The 20740-nt window shown below is 41.2% G+C and overlaps 1 protein-coding gene across 1 annotated transcript in view; it reads right to left on the bottom strand.

Moving 5' to 3' along the window:
• The window catches only part of LOC149309439 (aryl hydrocarbon receptor repressor-like), a 78185-nt gene extending 72490 nt beyond the window's left edge, over nucleotides 1-5695 (bottom strand). The window contains exon 1 of the mRNA XM_089532459.1: nucleotides 5619-5695. The gene's annotated coding sequence lies outside the window, so the exon portion shown is untranslated. The remainder of the gene's footprint in view (nucleotides 1-5618) is intronic.
• Nucleotides 5696-20740: the final 15045 nt, after the last annotated feature.

The following is a 20740-nucleotide window of genomic DNA, read 5'->3' on the forward strand; positions in this document are numbered from 1 at the left end:
ATGAACACTGTATACACACATACACACAATTTCTAGGAAGCAATGGATTGAAAAATGAAAAAGTCTCCTTCTTAGCAACAATACACCAGAAAAAAATGTCAGCTTTCCTTTGTAATGACTCCTATGTATGTATGCACATTAAAGAATTTCTTCCCTATATTAGCTATACATTACTGTTGAACCCTCTCCATTGACTCTCCCTTGTCATGGGGGAGAGGCTTGCGTACCCTAATGAAGCTGTGAGCTATGCTGGTGGTGGTATAATAGCCACCGGCAGGGCCTCCCATGCCAGACAGGTCACAACCGAAGGGTCTGACCAAGAGCACCAAAGGGCAGGATGGGCTCTCTAGCCTTATGGCAACCATCCTAGGAGAAGGAAATATCTAATCCCAAACCCGGGCAGATGGTGCTCGTCTAACCCTGTAAGGTCAACCATCTAAGAGAAGGAAACTCTAATCAAACCTACGACCCGAGGACCTCGCGGCCACCACCCATGCTTGTCAAGGCCTCAGCAGACAAACCTCTGGTTTAAAGGGTGAGGCCAGTTCTGTGCACGCTGCGCTCCACCAGAAAAATCCATTGCACAGGCTCGAAGGACACATCCAATCTCCGAAAAAGCCCTGTAGCGATAGGCGAGGGATGAAACGGCAGGTGTAAAGATGCACTGGAAGCCGCAGACCCAACCCTGCATGCAGGCGGTTCAGGACTTTGGTCGCTCGAGACTGACTGGGGATGATAGTCTTGTTCGGCAGCATCCTGAATGACCAAGCAGCCTTTTTTAAGGAGAGCACTGCTTGCTCCATATGGAGAGGGGCCTAGAAAAGGTGGCCTAAAGAAAGCTCATCCCCAACAACCCGGTTGGCTAGCCGCGGCCAACGAGAATCTTCTGATGCGGTCAAACAAAGACAAAGAGACAAAGGTACACACCAGTCTCCAAAGGTGCAAACAGACTAATCACCAACAATGGTCCTCCCTGGCCTCGCATCAGGAAGCATGGAGACGCACTATCCATGACGCTGCAGCCTTCTTCGAAAGCTCACGCCGAACGAGCCTCGAAGAGAAACAACAACGCAGAAAGAACCGCAACCTGGAAACATCACCCAAGGAGACTTTCTGCTGTGCTTTCTGCAACCGGACCTGTTTATCCCGAATTGGCCTTTTTAGTCACCAAGGCACTTGTACAAAGCGCGGGATGAGTCCTTCCTGAATCTTCGTTTGTGAAGCAAAGCCAGAGAGAGAGAGAGACTGTTGAACTTTAATAATCTGAATAAGAACTTGTATAGTCTCCTGCACTCATTAAAGATCTTCTTTTTTCTTGTCAAATCAGAAACCTTCTCAAAAGGCAGTTGGAAAACTTTTTCTACAAGCACAGTGCACGGTATCCACAGCTGTAGTAGTAAATTTTGAAGTGCAGGGATCTTGATAATCCTCACAACCAGCCTCCCCCCATCCAAAAATCCAGGCATAGCTACATTGATCCATCTCTTCCTCTTCCTCATTTTCTCTGTGTATGGGAGTACATAATATAATAGCCTGTTTATTAAGATGAGCTGACAGGAATAGAATAGAATAGAATAGAATAGAATAGAATAGGCTGGCAGAGAAGTGGGTATTATGTTGGACTTTAACTGAGAGGCATCAGATTACACAAGAAACAGGGAAAGGAGACACATGTCCCCGAACTATATAAGACTACTAACTCCGTATGCTCTAAAAGTCTCTTTTCCTGACATCTTGAAGGAACAAATTAACCTAGCTGTAAATAAATCAGTTTTAACAGTTTTCGTATCCAGCAGGAGCATTGTCTTTTTTTGTAAACTTAATGAAATATAATTCCCCATTCAAGTAAATAAATAATAATCCCCAAATACTTCATATTACAACAGGATACATAGTTGTGAAAGTCCTTTTACCAAATGTCAGTATCCTTTACATTGCATACACCAGTCCCTCACAGAGGTTTCTGGCTGACAATTCAAAGTAATTAGAGTTTCCTAAAGATAACAAGTTTGAAAACCACAGGAATAAAAAACTTGAAGGAACAAATTAACTTATCTTAACTGGTGCAATGTGTAAGTAAATTCATTTTAATCATATTTCAACTGGTGTTGTTCTGTCCAGTTCAAAAGCAAGCACTACTCTGTCCTATGAACGAGGCAACAAGTCTTTTTCGAGTCTTTTACAGAAATTTTCCGAACTACAAATAATCCAGTGTGTGTGATCTTTTAGCGTTTTATACCTCAGATGCATAGGGAAGTAGGCTCAAGTCTACAAAATCTCATGCTCCCAACTTTGTTCTCTCAATTAACATCAAAGGTGCTACAAGAACTCTTTGCATACTGATTTTCCAGATTAACACGACTATGTCTTTGAATCAATCCAGTGATTATCAAATGGTGGGTTTGGGTGGGGAGAGTTGCTCAAGGAAGCGCAAGATTTGGAGGCTCTGATTCCTCCTCCTCCTCTTCCCAAACTTTTTTGTGTACAAATTTACACACACATTGAGGTAAATATTAAATTGACTTAAATAAAACTGTTCTAATTTGAACAATGTTATTTTCTTATAAAAGGTTAAAATATACATACACATGAATGTGTGAATGAAAATGTACACACTAAATAAACAAAATATTTTTATTCATATACTACGTCAAATGGTGGAGATGTGTGTGCAACATCTGCATGTAGATGTGAAGGGGGGTCCCAAGGGTAAAAAGTTTGAGCACCAGTGAATTAATCTATAACATTCACTAAAGGGAAATTGTAAGACATAAAACTTCAAAATCTACTATCATTTCATGGCTAACAACCAAAAAGTAGATCAGGGAACTGTCTGGTAACTACAGTGAGAACACTTCCATTTAACTTAATTATGTTTGCCTCCAAAAAGAGAAAGATTGGAATTTGATACTGTATTAATTTCTGAAGATTCACATGTAATAGCTAAATTTTATAAATTTCTACTAAATATTGAAATGCAAGAAGAGGTGGTAAACCCTCCAATGGTAAAGTGGGCACAGGATATTAAATGAAGCATCCCACTTGAACAATGGGAAAGAAATTGGAATATAAGACTGAGATACACAACAAGTTATGATATCCTTGAAAAATGCAAAACCGTTGGTATCTCACTCCAATGAAATTAGCTAACACATATAAAGGAACAAACAACATCTGTTGGAAGAGACACAGGTCTATTGGCACTTTCTTTCATAGCAGAGTTTCATAGGTAGAGTTGTGAAGTGGCGGGGAAGTTTTGGAAAAAGATACATGCCTTATTACAAACAATTACAGATCGTAAATTATCCTTAGATCCCAAGAGGTATCTCTTAAACATTATTTTAGATGACAAAATAGAAAAGGGGGTTGGGGAAATGCTTGTTTTATGCTACTGTAGCAGTTAGAGTGATTTATGCTTCCTATAGGAACTGTGAAATTGAAATAGGTGGGGACAGACTACATGGTAATGAATAAGCTTACATGCTTGCTAAATGGAAAGTCATGGGGGGAAAATAAAAAATTATGGGAACCACTGGCAAATTTCTTAGTGAAAGATAGAAAAATTTACATTTAAACTGAATAAAATTTGGTCTATCTAAAGTTTGGGGGGAGGAGTATCATAATCATGATCTGATATAGATATATCAGATGTATAGAAATTCAATGCGTAGATGCAACAAAAAGGGAAAAAAATTGATTTGGAAAAGGGCAAATTGAGTAGCTAAGATTAGAGAGTGAATTAATACTTTTGACTGTACCAGCAAGACTGACGTTGGAACTCGGGAAGATAAATTAGTAATGGCTGGGTTGTCTGGGTGTGGGGCTATTCAATGTTGGTGTTGATTGTCTAATTGCTTAGGGTTTTTTTATACTATGTCAATTTTAATTATGAAATAAAGATATAGTTGAAAAAAAAAGACAAACATTGGTAGAATTACCAATTAAAAGATATTATGCAAATATTATATGTTTCCCCCTTTATCTGCAAATCAAAGCACTTGTGGAAGTTCAACATAAATAGTAGAATGCTAAATTCTTCACAAAATACTACATTAGTCCCAAAGAAGTCAGAAAAACTACTCTTTCTCCAACTACTCTTGCAACCCTAAGCATGAATTCATCCCCAAACCAGCTGCATGCTCATTGTTTTGCCTTATTTCCAATTGAGCTGCAAGATGCAACTACCTTTATTAGAACTGAACACATTTTATCAGCCTGTTTTCTCTTGAAATACATGTACAGTGTTGTTATACCATTTTGTACCATTTTATCATCGACTAGCATAATACAAAGGCATTTTATCTTCCATCCTGTCAGGGCACTGAGCCCTTGTGAGAATAAGCAAGGCTGTTGCGTACTGTGTAGAGAGAGAAGGAAGGAGCAGGTAAAGAAGAAAGCAAAATACTTCCTTGTCTGTTGCTTTAAAAAGACAATATAAAGTAAGTGTATGTATGTGAATACACACACACAAAAGCTGTTGTAGAAGCCAACAACTTCTTTCAAACCTGACAGATGGCAGCATAAATCCTACTCTCTATGCTCAGTTATGCAACGGGGACAGGAAAGACTTTTCCAAAAATAAAGAGACATGTTAGACAGTTCATGTAAATGTAGCGCCATCGTAACAAGGGGTCCTTAGGTTCATCTATTTTATGTACTGGAAACGCCACTAAAATATTGATACAGCCTGATCCTAGTCATGTTTATTCAGTAGCAAGACACTTTGATTTAAATGTTTATTGCAAGTTAAGCCCCGCATATAAAGGAGGAAGAGGTGATGGGAAACCCTGACAGCAGGGGTGGCCAAAGTGAGCCCCAGGGCTGTTTCTGAGGGGCCCCGGGGGCCATTTCTTTGCCCTTAAATGCCCCAAATGCCATTTCTTAAATGCTCCCTACCTTTAGTAGGGAGTTTATCACACGAAGGAGATCGGGAGTTTATCCTGTGAATATCTCGGGAAAATGCCACACGAACCGGTTTCACACAACGTCACACAAAACCCGCCATTAAAGTGGCCACAAAGAAGCATTAATGCGCATCTTTTTACGTCAGAGCTTTCAGCAATAACGCATCTCCAATATCGCTTTATTTGCTCCATGGTGTGCGATAACCATTCGCACAATTGAATCGCCCTTTCCGCTTTATTTGCGGGACGCTTTAAATTATTATTATTATTATTATTACTACTAAATGCGCTTTAACCTCTCTTTTTGAAGCCCTGGTGTGATAAACTCCTGCCATAGGACCCACCCTGGAGCCAGACTGAAGTTTTGCAGACTTCTGCACTAACTTTCCCTCCCTCAAAAGCCCCCAGGAGCCCAGGTTGCACTGGAGGAATAACCCGGTTTAATACCGCTTTAAATGTGCCTGGGCTCAAGACTATGGAATTCTGGGAATTGGAGTTCTGCTCCGCTCACAACACGCTCCAATTCCCAGAATTCCATAGTCTTGAGCCCAGGCACATTTAAAGCGGTATTAAACCGGGTTATTCCTCCACTCCCATTCAGGAGACACCTGTCTCAAAAGGTAAGAAAACCCCAAAACAGACTGAGATAAAAGTGACATCAAGGTCCCTCCTTCGCCGGCTCCTCGGAGGGAAGAGAGCTACTTGGAGACTCACCGGGGTCAGGAGCCCAGCGCTGGAAGAGCCGGGGATGGCAAGGCTGCAGCGGCTGAGAAGAAGAGATTGCGGGAGAGGAAGGGGCTGAGTGAGCCAGGAGCAGAGCCTCCCTCCTCCTCCTTCCCTCTCCCGGCGCTCTCCCTCTTCGCACGCGATGCTCTCCGCCTGCAGCCACCGGCAGGCCCTGAAGGGGGCGCGCCAGAGGCAGGCGCTTACCAGGCGGGAAAAGGGCCCTCGCTCCTTCCTCAGGCCGACATTTTCTCAGGCTTCTGTTTTTGTCATTATCCGCTCCAAAGTGGGAAAAGCCAAACTTGGGCAGAGTTAGAGCACAAAAGGAGCGCTGCTGCTGCTGCTGTTGGAAGCCCCCATCTTCTTTCCAGTGGCCTCCCTTAAGAGCAGTGGTTCTCAGCCTTTGGGCCTCTAAATTTTTGGACTTCAATTCCCAGAAGTCCCAGTCAGTATTCTCATTGTTCAGGAATTCTGGGAGTTGAAGTCTCACAAAAGTCTGACGGCTGAGAACCACTGCCTTAGAGGGTTGTTGTCACCAGTGTAGTAGGTGCCACCACTCCCCAGTGGTGTCTTCCCACTTCACACCATAGAGAACCCTCAGTAATGATTTTTGTACTAATATTACTCATTTCCCCCCTTTTTAATATTTTGTTTAGAACACATAAAACACACAGAACTAGAATGCATATTATATATATATATATATATATATGAATGTATGAATGTATACATACAAATGTATATAGTGCACATACATAAACTAAACACACATATATGCATTATATGCATATGAATGCATACGAATGTATATAATACATATACATAAACTAAAACATACATGCATTATATACATATGAATGTATACATACAAATGTATATAATGCATATTATACATAAACTAAGTACACATTATATATGCATTATATGCATATGAATGCATACAAATGTATATAATACATATACATAAACTAAAACATACATGCATTATATACATATGAATGTATACATACAAATGTATATAATGCATATTATACATAAACTAAGTACACATTATATATGCATTATATGCATATGAATGCATACGAATGTATATAATACATATACATAAACTAAAACATATACATGCATTATATACATATGAATGTATACATACAAATGTATATAATGCATATTATACATAAATTAAGTACACATTATATATGCATTATATGCATATGAATGCATACAAATGTATATAATACATATACATAAACTAAAATATACATGCATTATATACATATGAATGTATACATACAAATGTATATAATGCACATTATACATAAACTAAGTACACATTATATATGCATTATATGCATATGAATGCATACGAATGTATATAATACATATACATAAACTAAAACATATACATGCATTATATACATATGAATGTATACATACAAATGTATATAATGCATATTATACATAAAGAAAAACATATATGCATTCTAATACATATGAATGTATCCATACGATCGTACACTCATCCATCCATATTTACGGATTTGATATTTGCAGATTTGACTAACCACGGATTTGATTAATATGTTCTCTCTAGGAATATCTAGGTCCTCCAGTGCAACTCTATGGTCAATTTTAACTAAAAGTTGCACTGAAAGACCTAGAGATTCCTAGAGAGAATGTTCTACAAAGCATTTGTAGCTCCTCTACTGCAGTTCTGTGGTCAGTGTCTGTCGGACATTGACCACAGAGTTGCACTAGAGGACCTAGATATTCCTAGAGAGGTGTCCTCTCAGGTAAAAACATGGTGTTTTTGTTGTTTGCAGTTTTTTTTTTTCCATATTCATGGGAGTCTTGTGCCCTTAACCCTAGTGAATATGGAGGGGAAATTATATATAATGTGTATTATATACATTCATATGTAAATAATCATGTACTAGAAAACATATGTATATAATGCATGTACATATGTATATAATCATGTACTAGAAAACAATTCATATGAACATAATATGCATTATATACATATGAATTGTTTTCTAGTACATGATTGTCACCTTACAAAATAGTAATATTCTTCACTCTTGATAAAAAATCCTAGTACTTCCTTCTGACTCTTATGATGCCTTCTACCTTCCATTGTTGCTTAAGTCATCCTATCACCACCGTCCTTTAAATTGTTAAATGTTCTGAGTGCATCTGCCTATTAAAAACTACAAAAGTTTAAGGGGAAAAGTTGTAATAATAAAAGGAAAGGGAGATAAAGAAAAGAAAATAATGTTCTTATTCTGAAACTGACGTTGTCTTACTTATAGCAGTTTTCCATTTCATTGTAAAGCAATATCAGACCTTGCCAATTCTTATTCCAGTGTAGTTGATATTGGTAACCATACTTTCTCTATTTCAGTTAATTAATTGTTGTTTAATGTTATTCATAAATTGTATTTCCTATATATCACTGTATGTAATGGTAATAGTTGTGACATCTGTGGCATCCCTAGGGTTGGTGTCACTTGGTGTAGTAACTCATGATGTCACCCCCACCCCCCGAAATCTATGAAATCTCATGCTGTCAATTTCTTTCTTTCAGTTAATCTCAAAGGTGCTACAAGATCTCTCTGCATAATAATAATAAATGCCAAATGCATCTGAGGAAGTAGATGGGGGTCTATGAAAGCTCATGCTGCCAATTTCTTTCTTTCAGTTAGTATCTTGCAGCACCTTTGTCTACAAACTGATTCTACAGACTAACACAGCTATGTCTTTGAATTCCCACCCACCCCCATTGACCTTCTTCCACTTTACACCATAGTAATGCTTTTTTGCACTCATGTTACTACATGTCAATCGTAATTCCCATCTACCGCTGAATGTCATGCTAATAGTTGTGGCATAAACAACTAGCAATATTAAAATTACACTTTCAAATTACAATATCATATGCACAACCTAAATGTATTTACATATACATAATGAAGATTTGGTTAAAATATGCCATCTTTAAATAAAATTTAAAAAGAAAAAAAAAGAAAAATTAAAAAAATAAAGTTTCAAAATTTAAATATTTAATTTAATTTAATTTAGTCTGGAGTGTCTCCTTTCTCCTCCCACTGAGCTTCACCTCACATCTCTTAAAGCATTTTAAAGGGAAGCAGATGAAAAGGCCAATGCAATTTTAAGCTGTATCAAGAAGTATAGTGTCCAGATCAAGGGACATAATAGTGCCACTATTCTGCTTTGGTCAGGCCCCACCTGGAATATTGTGTCCAGCTCTAGACATCACAATTCAAAAAGGATGTCTGGAGCGTGTCTAAAGGAGGGTGACCAAAATGGTGAAGGGTCTGGAAATAGAGTTGCCATAATTCTGGACCTCCAAACTGGGACAAATGTAGGACAAATGTAGGACAAAATTTCAAATGTAGGACACATTTTTTTAATGGAGGACACGCAAAAAATTGATGATTTTTTTAAAAAATGTTAATATAAATGCATGTTTCTTAGGCATGATCAAAATGGAGGACATTTTGGCATTGTTCCTAGACAGATGGCAGAAATGTACTTCCCTTTCTGGCTAACCTCCCCCCCCCCCATTCCAAACAGCATATTTGGGCATTGAAGAGGAGGAAGAGTGGAAAAGGCAGAGGAGGAGGAAGAGGAGAAGAAGAAGAGGAGGAGGAAGAAGGGGAAGAAGAGGAGGAGGAGAAGAAGAGATGGAGAAGAAGAGGAGGAGAAAGAAGATGAAGAAGAGGAGGAAAAGGAGGAAGAAGGAAGAGGAAGAAAGGGGGGAAGAAGGGGAGGAAGAGAAGAAGAGATGGAGAAGAAGAGGAGGAGAAGAAGAGGAGGAGGAAGAAGATGAAGAAGAGGAGGAAAAGGAGAAAGAAGGAAGAGGAAGAAGGAGAGGAAGAAGGGGAGGAGGAGAAGAAGAGATGGAGAAGAAGAGGAGGAGAAAGAAGATGAAGAAGAGGAGGAAAGGGAGGAAGAAGGAAGAGGAAGAAGGGGAGGAAGAGGAGGAGGAGAAGAAGAGATGGAGAAGAAGAGGAGGAGGAAGAAGATGAAGAAGAGGAGGAAGAAGGAAGAGGAAGAAGGGGAGGAAGAAGAGGAGGAGGAGGAGGAGGAGAGGAGGAAGAAGAAGAGGAGGAAAAAGATGAAGAAGAAGGGGAGGAAGAGGAGGAGAAAGAAGAAGAAGAGGAGGAGGAAGAAGGGGAGGAAGAAAAGGAGGCAGAAGAAGAGGAGGAGGAGAAAGAGGAAAGGCTCTTTCCCCTGCCTGGCTGCCTCTGTCGCCAACGGAGGAAGCCAGGCAAGGGAATGGGGCCTCGCTGAAGCCAAGCCCCAAACCCCTGCCTGGCTGCCTCCGTCGCCGTTTTGCCCCCACCCCCGGGTTTCCCCCCCCCCCCCAGAGACGGAGGCAGCCAGGCAGAGGTTTGGGGCTTGGCTTCAGCCGTCCTCCAAGCCCCAGCCAAGCCTGCAGGACTCCGCAATCGCGGAGGAGCCCCCAGGGCATGGCTGGGGCTTGGAAGACAGCCGTCCTCCAAGCCCCAGCCAAGCCTGGAGGACTCCGCGATTGCGGAGGAGCCCCCAGGGCATGGCTAGGGCTTGGAAGACAGCTGTCCTCCAAGCCCCAGCCAAGCCTGGAGGACTCGCTGGGGGGGGAGTCCCGGGGGCGGGGCCAAACCAGGGCGGGACCGTGCGGACCCGCCCTAAATCAGGAAAGTCCCGCCCCCAGGCGGGATATGGGAAGCCTATCTGGAAACCATGCCTTATGAGGAAAGACTTAGGGAACTGGGTACGTTTAGCCTGGAGAAGAGACAGTTAAGGGGTAATATGATAGCCCTGTTTAAGTATTTGAAGGGTGTCACATTGAGGATGGAGCACACTTGTTTTCTGATGCTCCAAAGACTAGGACACAGAATAATAGATGGAAGTACAGGAAAAGAGATTCCACCTCAACATTAGGAGCAACTTGACAGTAAGAGCTGTTTGACAGTGGAACACACTCCCTCAGAGAGGTGGAGTCTCCTTCTTTAGAGGTCTTTAAACAGAGGCTGGATGGGCATCTGTCAGGGATGCTTTGATTGTGAGTTCCTGCATGGCAGGGGGTTGGACTCGGCCCTTGTGGTCTCTTCCAACTCTGATTCTGTCAGCTCATTTCTGCCAAAAGATAGGTGTTTGAGGAGCAGTGGGGTCACACTCCCCTTAGGGAGTCACCCAGTGCAGTCCACTCCGCCTGCACCCCTCAAGTGATGCCACTGCTTCTTTTCAATTGAAGCCTTTTTTTCTGTGGTTGCAGCCTTCCATGATGGTGGAAATAAGGCCTAGTGAAATCAAGTCAACATGTTTAATATGTTTAAATTACATTGGTGTTGTTTTGTGCCTTCAAGTTGTTTCCAGCTTATGGACACCCTAAGGCGAACCTGTTGGGTTTTCTTGGCACATTTCCTCAGAGGGGGTTTGTCATTGCCTTCCCCAGAGGCTGAGAAATTGTAACTTGTCCTGAGCATGTAGTGTGTTTTCCTGTTGGTCATATAGCATCCCCCACTCTTGGTTTAAATTTTCATTTGATTTCTTGGATCTTGCAGACAAGGTCTCTTGTCTTGCTTTTGTTGTAATTTTCTATTCCTCTGCATTGATTATTATAAAATTCAAAGATACAGCCAAAGATACAGTCTGTATAATCAGTATGTGGAATGATCTTGTAGAACCTTTGAGACTAACTGAAAGAAGTTGGCAGCATGAGCTTTCGTAGGTCCAAAACACGCTGCGGAAATAATCCAGTTTGAGACTGCTTTAACTGCCCTGGCTGAGTGAGAAGGAATCCTGGGAATTGTAGTTTATTGGGGCACCAGAGCTCTCTGACAGAGGAGGCCAAATGTCTCAGAAAACTACAGTCCCTAGAACTGTTCAGGCCAGTTAAAGCAGTCTCAAACTGGATTATTTCTGCAGTGTGTTTTGGATCATAGACTGAAGGTAGTGGAAGAGCTATCTAGCCCAATCATCACTCATGTAGGTTTACCAAATTTTGAAAAGCAGAAAAGAGGACACCTTTACTAATTAACTACTTCTAACCACTGATTGCTATGATGACACTCACTTTGAATACCCCTACTGTTAAAATTGCTGCTAGAAATATCCCTGTCAGAACCAGAATGTAAAATGTGGATTCTTCCATTGATGTATAATTGGATTCTTCCATATTTGTTGTTGGAGAAATATGGAAGAATCCGAAATGAAGGTAAATACATAAATGAGAGAAAATGGTAGTGGTGTTATATATTTGGAGAAGGGGTTGTGGAGCTGGATGGCGGAAGGGTTAATTCCTGAACATGGGAGGGGGGATAAATGTGGGGGGAAAGGAATGGGAACCATAGTAACCACCCAAGCATGGCAGTTCGCAGCCTTGAAGGAGCTGTGACTCACTGCCCACATGCACCCTCGCCCCCCTGATGAGAAGATGAAATGTTTGGTTAAAGTTAATTTTAATATATGTAATTTGGTATGATTGTTTGATTGGGTTTATAGATACAGTATTTTGTTTGGTTTAATTCAAGGTAGTAAACTGGTGGGAGCAGATGGAAATTATCTCACTGTTGTGGGGAAGTTAGGTGGGAACTTGCTGACCATTCAGTGGTTCGCAAAACAACATATATGGGGGGAGATTTTGGATGAGGAGGTAATTAACTTGTCAATTATGTTTTTAGCGGGAATAAAATAACCAATAGGTTTTGTTGTAGGGTGGGATGTTAACTGGGGGTATAAAATGGTCAAATTGTTATTGTTAGTTAGATCTGACTAACGCCATGAACTGTGCCTTTTATGCAGTCTCTTTCTTTCAATAAAGTTTTTAGTTTAGACTCCTGTTCTGAAATTTGACTTTGTTGATGAAGATTTTGTTAGGCCTGTTTCTGACAATCCCTAACCTTCACAGTATTTAAATAACAACATCTTTAATTGATTATTTAGGCCCTGCAGATGCCAAAAATTAAGGCCAGCATGGCGGCAGAGTCGGGGCATAGCGTTCTCATGATGCACACCCAATTCCACTCCCAGGGTGTGGTGCGCAGTGTCATGCTGCGCCTCTGGCACTGTGTCCATACGAAACAGCGCTGAAAGAGTGCCATATAGCCACAGCAGGGCTAATGAGTAGTGGTGGTGGAAACTACTCAAGGATGAGTAGCGGTGGTGGAAACTACTCAAGGATGAGTAGTGGTGGTGGAAACATGGAGTTGGCCCCACTGGCGCCGCCACCCCTATTGATAGTCCATCTCTTCACTGGTGCCCTGAAGAGACAGGCAGTAGCAGGGACAGCAGAAACATAATTGTTCATTTCATGATTATTATTGAAAATAATTTTGTTGGGGTGTTAAAAAAGTGATCCACAGCGGGTGTCAAAAATGGTAGTTATTCCATTGCCAAACACCCTAAGCTGTTCTTCATTGGTCTTGGTTGCCAATCCTTTTCCCATCTTGGTTGCCCTCTTCTGGACAGGTTCAAGTTTGTCAATGTCCTTCTTAAATTATTATACCCAGAGCTCAGCACAGTATTCCTGAGGAGGCCTAACTGAAGTAAAATAGAGTGGTATGATTGTTATCCCAGCCCAAGTCTGGATCTGTTGCCTCGGTGTGTCTTAGCCAAACATGAATCACCAGAGGGAAAATCCAGACATTTCCTTTATTTGCTGCAGCAAGGGTAGTACCTGGGGATAATTCGACCCAGCAAACACAATTAATGAAAAAGCATTAAAGCATTTATAGGTTTTCTTCACAAGAAGGAGAAAAGCATTCTAACATTAGAGTTCACTGCATCATTAATCAAAGAGCATGTGTACCTGGCAAATCATGCTCATTCATGCTGTTGTACTTTACTTATTTATTTAGCTCATTAGCATAGTAATTCTGCACCTGAGGGGTTGTATTTTAGTATTATAATGCAACCCAGGTTACATCAATTCAGGGTGTTTCTAAGTTCTGCATGTGTTGCTAAACCTTCTCTTGCTACGTACTGTTATATGTCCTTCCTCCAGCCAGTCAGCTCTGCAAATTCCATTTTCACAGAGAAGCTGAAAGAATCCTGAGTTAGAGGAGAAAGAGTCATTTCTCTAGGGAACAAACATGATGGTACTACTCAAATCAGCATCACAAGATTGTACTCTCTCACTCAGTGGTCCCCAAACTATGTCCTTTAAGAGATTTTGGACTTCAGCTCCCAGAAGCCTCAGCCATGTTAGCCAATAGTCTGGGATTCTGGGAGCTGAAGTCCAAAATCTCTTAAAGGACACAGTTTGGGGACCACTGAGCTAGACAATCTCTAATACATTCCTCTTACTATTAATGAAAGACATATTAGCCCATCAAAGAAGCTGGGTCCCAAATCTGTTGGCCCTTTTCAAGTCAAAAGGATTGTCAATAAAGTTGCTGTAAAACTTGATCTCCCAAAAACTTATTGTCACATTCACCCTGTGTTTAATTCTAGCTTGATGTAGCCAGTGAATGTATCCAAAAGGTGGCACCAGACCCCTCCAATCCCATTGCCAGTGATAATTGATATCCAGGAACACTTTTTTAAAATTAAATTTTAAAGAACAAACAGTCAATACAAATACAATACAAATACATTAAACATATACATTTAAGACAAGTTACAACAATTTGACAACATAATAACTAACAATTAAATCTAAAGACTTCCGAACTCCTACTTATTGATTCATAACTTTGCTATCTTTTCTGTATATCTTCTTTTTCTAGATATTTTTTAATAAATGCTTACCCTTCATCTATATATGGTTATTGCAATGTCTTTGTAATATTCATATCATTTATATAATACAGTATAAATTGATACATACTTCAATTACAAGATTTATATAACTATACACATAGTAGTATATTATGGATTACAAATTTTAAAAGCATACTTTTCTCCAATTTTGTTTTATTTCTCAGTTTAATCTCTAAGCTCTGTCATGAAGTCACTTCCCCACTTTTTCTTTATATAATCTATTTTATTCCATTCGTCCATTTTGGTATTTTTTGCTTCTCTATTCAATTATTTTGACAGAATATCTATTTCCAACATGGCTATTAATTTAATAATCCATTCATCTGCATGTACTTCCTTTTTAATTTTCCAGTATCTTACATATACCAGTCTAGCTGAGGTTAGCATGTAAAACATATTTCCATATTTTTTCTTCCAACTTTTGTTCCAGCATATTTAAGAATAAAATTTCTGGCTTAAATTCTAATTTTATATCTAATATTTTATTTATATTATCACAAATTTCACGCCAGAATTTTTGGGCATATACACAGAACCACCAGAGATGGAAAAAAGTGCCTTTCTCTTTATTGCATTTCCAACATACATTTCCCCCTGTTCCATATATTTTATTTATTTTATCAGGTGATAGATACCATCTATATAAGATCTTAAGAAAGTTTTCTCTCACATATTGGCTGTTGGAATATTTCAACCTTTTATTCCATGATCGTTTCCATTGATCTAGCGGTACTGCTATCTTCTGGCCTGAGAGGGAGATGACCAGGCAGGCCCAGCTCCATCAGGGCTAGCTTGGAAGAATAGACTCCTCCCTCCATAACTGTCATCTTCTGGCCCATGAGGGAGATGACCAGGCAGGCCCAGCTCCATCAGGGCTAGTCTGGAAGAAGAGACTCCTCCCTCCATAACTGTCATCTTCCAGCCTGCAAGGGAGTTGACCAGGCAGGCCCAGCTCCACCAGGGCTAGCCGGAAGAAGAAGAGCCCTCCCTCCAGTCCATCTGCCTTGGTCCAGGCCTCAGAGGGAGAGAAGAATGCTGGACCTGATCCCTTCCCCCTCACCATTCCCTTTTGTGTCATGTCTTTTTAGATTGTAAGCCTGAGGGCAGGCAACCGTCTATTATCCCCTCTGTTGTAAGCTGCCCGGATTCCCAGTGATTGGGCGGCATATAGTTCATATTATATTTGACATATAATCCCAATTCAGGTTATCAAAGGCTTTCTCAAGGTCTAATAAAATTATAGCTAATCTAGTACAACAAAGCAAATATGATATAATAGGCATCACTGAAACCTGGTGGGATGAGTCTCATGATTGGAATGTGGAAATAGAGGGGTATAACCTTATTAAGAGAAATAGGCCAAACAGGAAAGGTGGAGGAATAGCACTATATGTCAGAGATATTTACACCAGTGAAGAGATCCAGGACATCAATCCTGGAAGCCAGGTAGAGAGCATCTGGATAAGAATTAAAGGGGAGGGAAACAACAAGGATGTTACGGTGGGAGTCTACTACAGACCCCCAAGTCAGACTGAGGAATTGGATGATATCTTTCTAGAACAGATGACCACACAGTCAGAAAAGAGAGATGTAGTAGTGATGGGAGACTTCAACTATCCTGATATTTGCTGGAAGTCAAACTCAGCAAAATCCTCAAGGCCTAGCAAATTCCTCACTTGCCTGGAAGACAATTTCATGGTCCAAAAGGTGGAAGAGGCAACAAGGGGGTCAGCTATTTTAGATTTGATCCTAACCAACAAAGATGACTTGGTTAATGGGGTGCAAGTGGTGGGATCATTAGGTAGAAGTGACCATGTTCTCCTGGAGTTTGTAATACAGTGGAAAGGAGAAGCCAGGCAGAGTCAGACACGCATCCTAGACTTTAGGAGAGCGAATTTCAGTAAACTTAGAGAAGTATTGAGGGCGATTCCATGGTCAGAAATACTAAAAGATAAAGGAGTTCAGGATGGATGGGAGTTTCTCAAAAGAGAGATACTGAAGGCACAATTTCAAACAGTTCCAGTGAGAAAGAAAAACGGGAGGTGTCTCAAGAAACCAGGATGGATGACTAACGAACTTTCAACTGAGCTGAGTTTGAAACGGAACATGTATAAGAAATGGAAAAAGGGGGAAATCACAAAAAAGGAATTCAAAGAAATAGCAGGCATGTGTAGGGGTAAAGTCAGAAAAGTTAAAGCGCAGAATGAACTCAGGCTTGCTAGAGAGGTTAAGAACAATAAAAAGGGCTTTTTTGGATATGTCCGCAGCAAAAGGAAGAAGAAGGAAACGGTAGGGTCACTGCGTGGAGAAGATGGCAAAATGCTAACAGAAGACAGAGAAAAGGCTGAATTACTCAACACCTTCTTTGCCTCAGTCTTCTCAGAAAAGGCAAAGGGTGCTCAACCTGAGGATAATGGAGCAGAGGACAGAATAGGGGCATTTCAGCACAGAATAAGTAAAGAGATAGTAGAGGAACACCTTATTAATCTAAATGAATTTAAGTCTCCGGGACCAGATGAACTCCATCCAAGGGTATTAAAAGAACTGGCAAATGTAATATCGGAGCCATTGGCAATAATCTTTGAAAACTCCTGGAGAACAGGAGAGATCCCAGCAGACTGGAGGAGGGCAAACGTTGTCCCCATCTTCAAAAAGGGGAAGAAAGAGGATCCCAACAATTATCGTCCAATTAGTCTAACATCAGTTCTAGGAAAGATTCTGGAGCAGATCATTAAACAGAGAGTCTGTGAACATCTAGAAGGCAATGTCATAATCACAAAAAGTCAACATGGGTTTCAGAGAAACAAGTCATGCCAGACAAACCTAATCTCTTTCTTTGATAAAATTACCAGCTTGGTAGATGAAGGGAATGCTGTGGATATAGTATATCTTGATTTCACTAAGGCCTTTGACAAGGTTTCCCATGACATACTTGCAAACAAGCTTGTAAAATGTGGGCTAGACAAAGGAACTGTTACATGGATCTGTAATTGGTTGACCGGCCGAACCCAAAGGGTGCTCAACAATGGCTCCTTTTCATCCTGGAGAGAAGTGACCAGTGGGGTCCCACAGGGCTCTGTCCTGGGCCCAGTGTTATTCAACATCTTTATTAATGATTTGGATGACAGAATTGGGAGCATACTTATCAAATTTGCAGATGACACCAAATTAGGAGGAATAGCTAATACCCCAGAGGACAGGATCAAGATTCAAAATGACCTGAATAGACTAGAAAGCTGGGCCAAAGCTAACAAAATGAAATTCAACACAGAAAAATGTAAGGTATTGCACTTAGGGCGGAAAAATAAAATACACAGATATAGGATGGGTGACACCTGGCTGAATGAAACTACATGTGAAAGGGATCTAGGAGTCCAAGTAGACCACAAGTTGAACATGAGTGAACAGTGTGATGCGGCAGCTAAAAAGGCCAATGCTATTTTAGACTGCATCAATAGAAGTATAGTGTCTAGATCAAGAGAAGTAATAGTGCCACTGTATTCTGCTCTGGTCAGGCCCCACCTAGAATATTGTGTCCAGTTCTGGGCGCCACAATTCAGAAAGGACATTGAGAAACTGGAGCGTGTCCAAAGGAGGGTGACAAAAATGGTGAAGGGTCTGGAAACCATGCCCTATGAGGAACGACTTAGGGAGCTGGGGATGTTTAGCCTGGAGAAAAGAAGGTTAAGAGGTGATATGATAGCCCTGTTTAAATATTTGAAGAGATGTCATATTGAGGAGGGAGCAAGCTTGTTTTCTGCTGCTCCAGAGAACAGGACCCGGAACAATGGATGCAAGCTACAGGAAAAGAGATTCCACTTGAACATTAGGAGGAACTTCCTGACAGTAAGGGCTGTTCGACAGTGGAATGCACTCCCTCGGAGGGTGATAGAGTCTCCTTCCTTGGAGGTCTTTAAACAGAGGCTGGATGGCCATCTGTCAGGGATGCTTTGAATTGGATTTCCTGCATGGCAGGGGGTTGGACTGGATGGCCCTAGTGGTCTCTTCCAACTCTACGATTCTATGATTCTATGATTCTATGAAAGTCGAAATGTTCTATTATATTTATTATTTTCCTGATGTTATCCTTGTCGACCTTTTACAAAACCAGATTGTTCTTCCAAAATTAGCGTTGTCAGTACCACTCTTAATCTATCTGACAAAACAGAAGCAAAAAGTTTATAATCTGTGTTTAATAGGGAGATAGGATGGTAACTATTTGGGTCAGTTTGATTTTTCCCTTCTTTCAAAATTAGAGATGCATTTGCTTCTTCCCATGTTGGAGGTATTTGCCTTGGACTAATATTATTCATTATTTGAAGTAATAGTTCACATAGCTCCTCTTTAAAGATCCTGACCAAGGATTCAGATCAAGGATTCAGATAAAGGTCCAGACCAAGGATTCAGATCAAGGTCCAGACCAAGTATTCAGATCAAGGTTCGGACCAAGGATTCAGATCAAGGTTCAGACCAAGGATTCAGATCACAGTTCAGACCTAGGATTCAGATCAAATTTGAAATCAAGGATTTAGATCAAGGCTTGGACCAAGGATTGAGATCAAGGCTCAGACCATGGATTCAGATCAAGGTTAAGTCCAAGGATTCAGATCAAGGTCCAGACCAAGGATTCAGATTAAGGTTCAGACAAAGGATTCAGATAAGGGTCCAGACCATGGATCCAGATCAAGGTTCAGACCAAGCATTCAGATCAAAGTTCAAGCCAAGGAATCAGATCACGATCCATACCAAGAATTCAGACCAAGGTCCATACCAAGAATTCAGATCAAGGTTCAGACCAAATATTCAGATCAAGGTTCGGACCAAGGATTCAGATTAAGGTTCACACCAAGGATTCATATCAAGGTCCAGACCAAGGATTCAGATCAAGGTCCATACCAAGAATACAGATCAAGGTTCAGACCAAGGATTCAGATCAAGGTTCAGACCAAGGAATCAGATCAAGATCAAGACCAAAGATTCACATCAAGGTTGTCTCCTTATTGTCTCCTTAAGCCAAGTGCCCCCCATCCTATATCTGTGCATTTCATTTTTCCTCCCTAAATGCAGTAGCTTACATTTCTCTCTGTTGAAGTTCATTTTGTTAGATTTGGCCCAGCTTTCTAGTCTATTCAGGTCTTTTTGAATTTTGATCCTGTCCTCTGGAGTATTAGCTATTCCTCCTAATTTGGTGTCATCTGCAAATTTGATAAGTATTCCCCCAATTTTTTCCTCCAAGTCATTGATAAAGATGTTGAACAGTACTGGGCCCAGGACAGAGCCCGCGACGCGTACGGACACTCAGCGTCCGATACGTCAAGTTGGCGGCACCCATGTAGAAGGGGTGCCGCCATCTTGTACGTATTGAATACGTACTAAATGGCGGTATGTATCCCGCCACTGTGCTATTCCTCCTCCTTTCCTGTTTGGCCTGTTTCTTTTTCTTCTAGCCCCTTAAGGAAAAAGGGAAAAGGAAATGTGGAAAATTAAAGGGCCCCCATCTAACAATGTTCCCAGGTGTGCCGCTAGGCGCATGCCTCCCCCAGCACTTAAACAAAATTAGGCTTCTGGCCCCTGCAACCAATGATCCATAGCAATATCACAAGTTTAAAAAGGTCAGATCTCACCAAAGTGCATGGAGAAAGAAAACCAGCTTTCCTCCTTGAAAGAGTGAGCTAGAATGTTTGATTAATGGGTGATGTTGGTCAATGCTTGTCCAATGGGACAGAGACTTCAAGTCCTGTGCCATGGCTTAGTCATATGAAACTCTGGGATTTGTAGTTTTGTGAGATGTTTTATTCTGTCGAAGAGCTCTGATGCCACAATAAACTATGAATGCCAGGACTGCATAGGATGGAGCCATGACAGAGCAATATCAAACTGCATTATTTTGTGGCACTTATGCTCAGGGTAGCCATAAATCTGAAACGGTTTGAAGGCACAGAATATGAAGCACCACCTCTCCTCTCCTCTCTTCCACCAGCCTCATCATTCATTGTAGATGGTCTAGTAGTTTGCAAATGATTGTGATTGCAAAGATTTCTCTCAAGCCATTGCTGAGTACATGAAATGCCTCATGAAACCCCAAGCAAGGCTAGAAGTGGGGAAGCCGCGCCTCTTCCCGCCAAGAGGCAGCAGGAGTGCCTCTAGAGCTGCTGGCTCAGGAAGCCCTCCCTCAGAGTCAGGGACATGGCCAGGGCTTAAGAAGGGAAGGGAAGGGGGGGGTCCAGACGAAGTGCTCTTCAACCCGCGGCTGGCATGGCCTGCTGTTTGCTCTCTCTTGTTCAGCACAGGCAACACTCCCCCCCCCCCCGCCGCCTGGAGAAGGGTTGGGAGCTGGCCAG

This window comes from Sceloporus occidentalis, unplaced genomic scaffold (genome assembly GCF_023333645.1).
Source record: "Sceloporus occidentalis isolate IW3139 unplaced genomic scaffold, rSceOcc1.0.p SCAF_7, whole genome shotgun sequence".
In the NCBI taxonomy this organism is placed as follows: domain Eukaryota; kingdom Metazoa; phylum Chordata; class Lepidosauria; order Squamata; family Phrynosomatidae; genus Sceloporus; species Sceloporus occidentalis.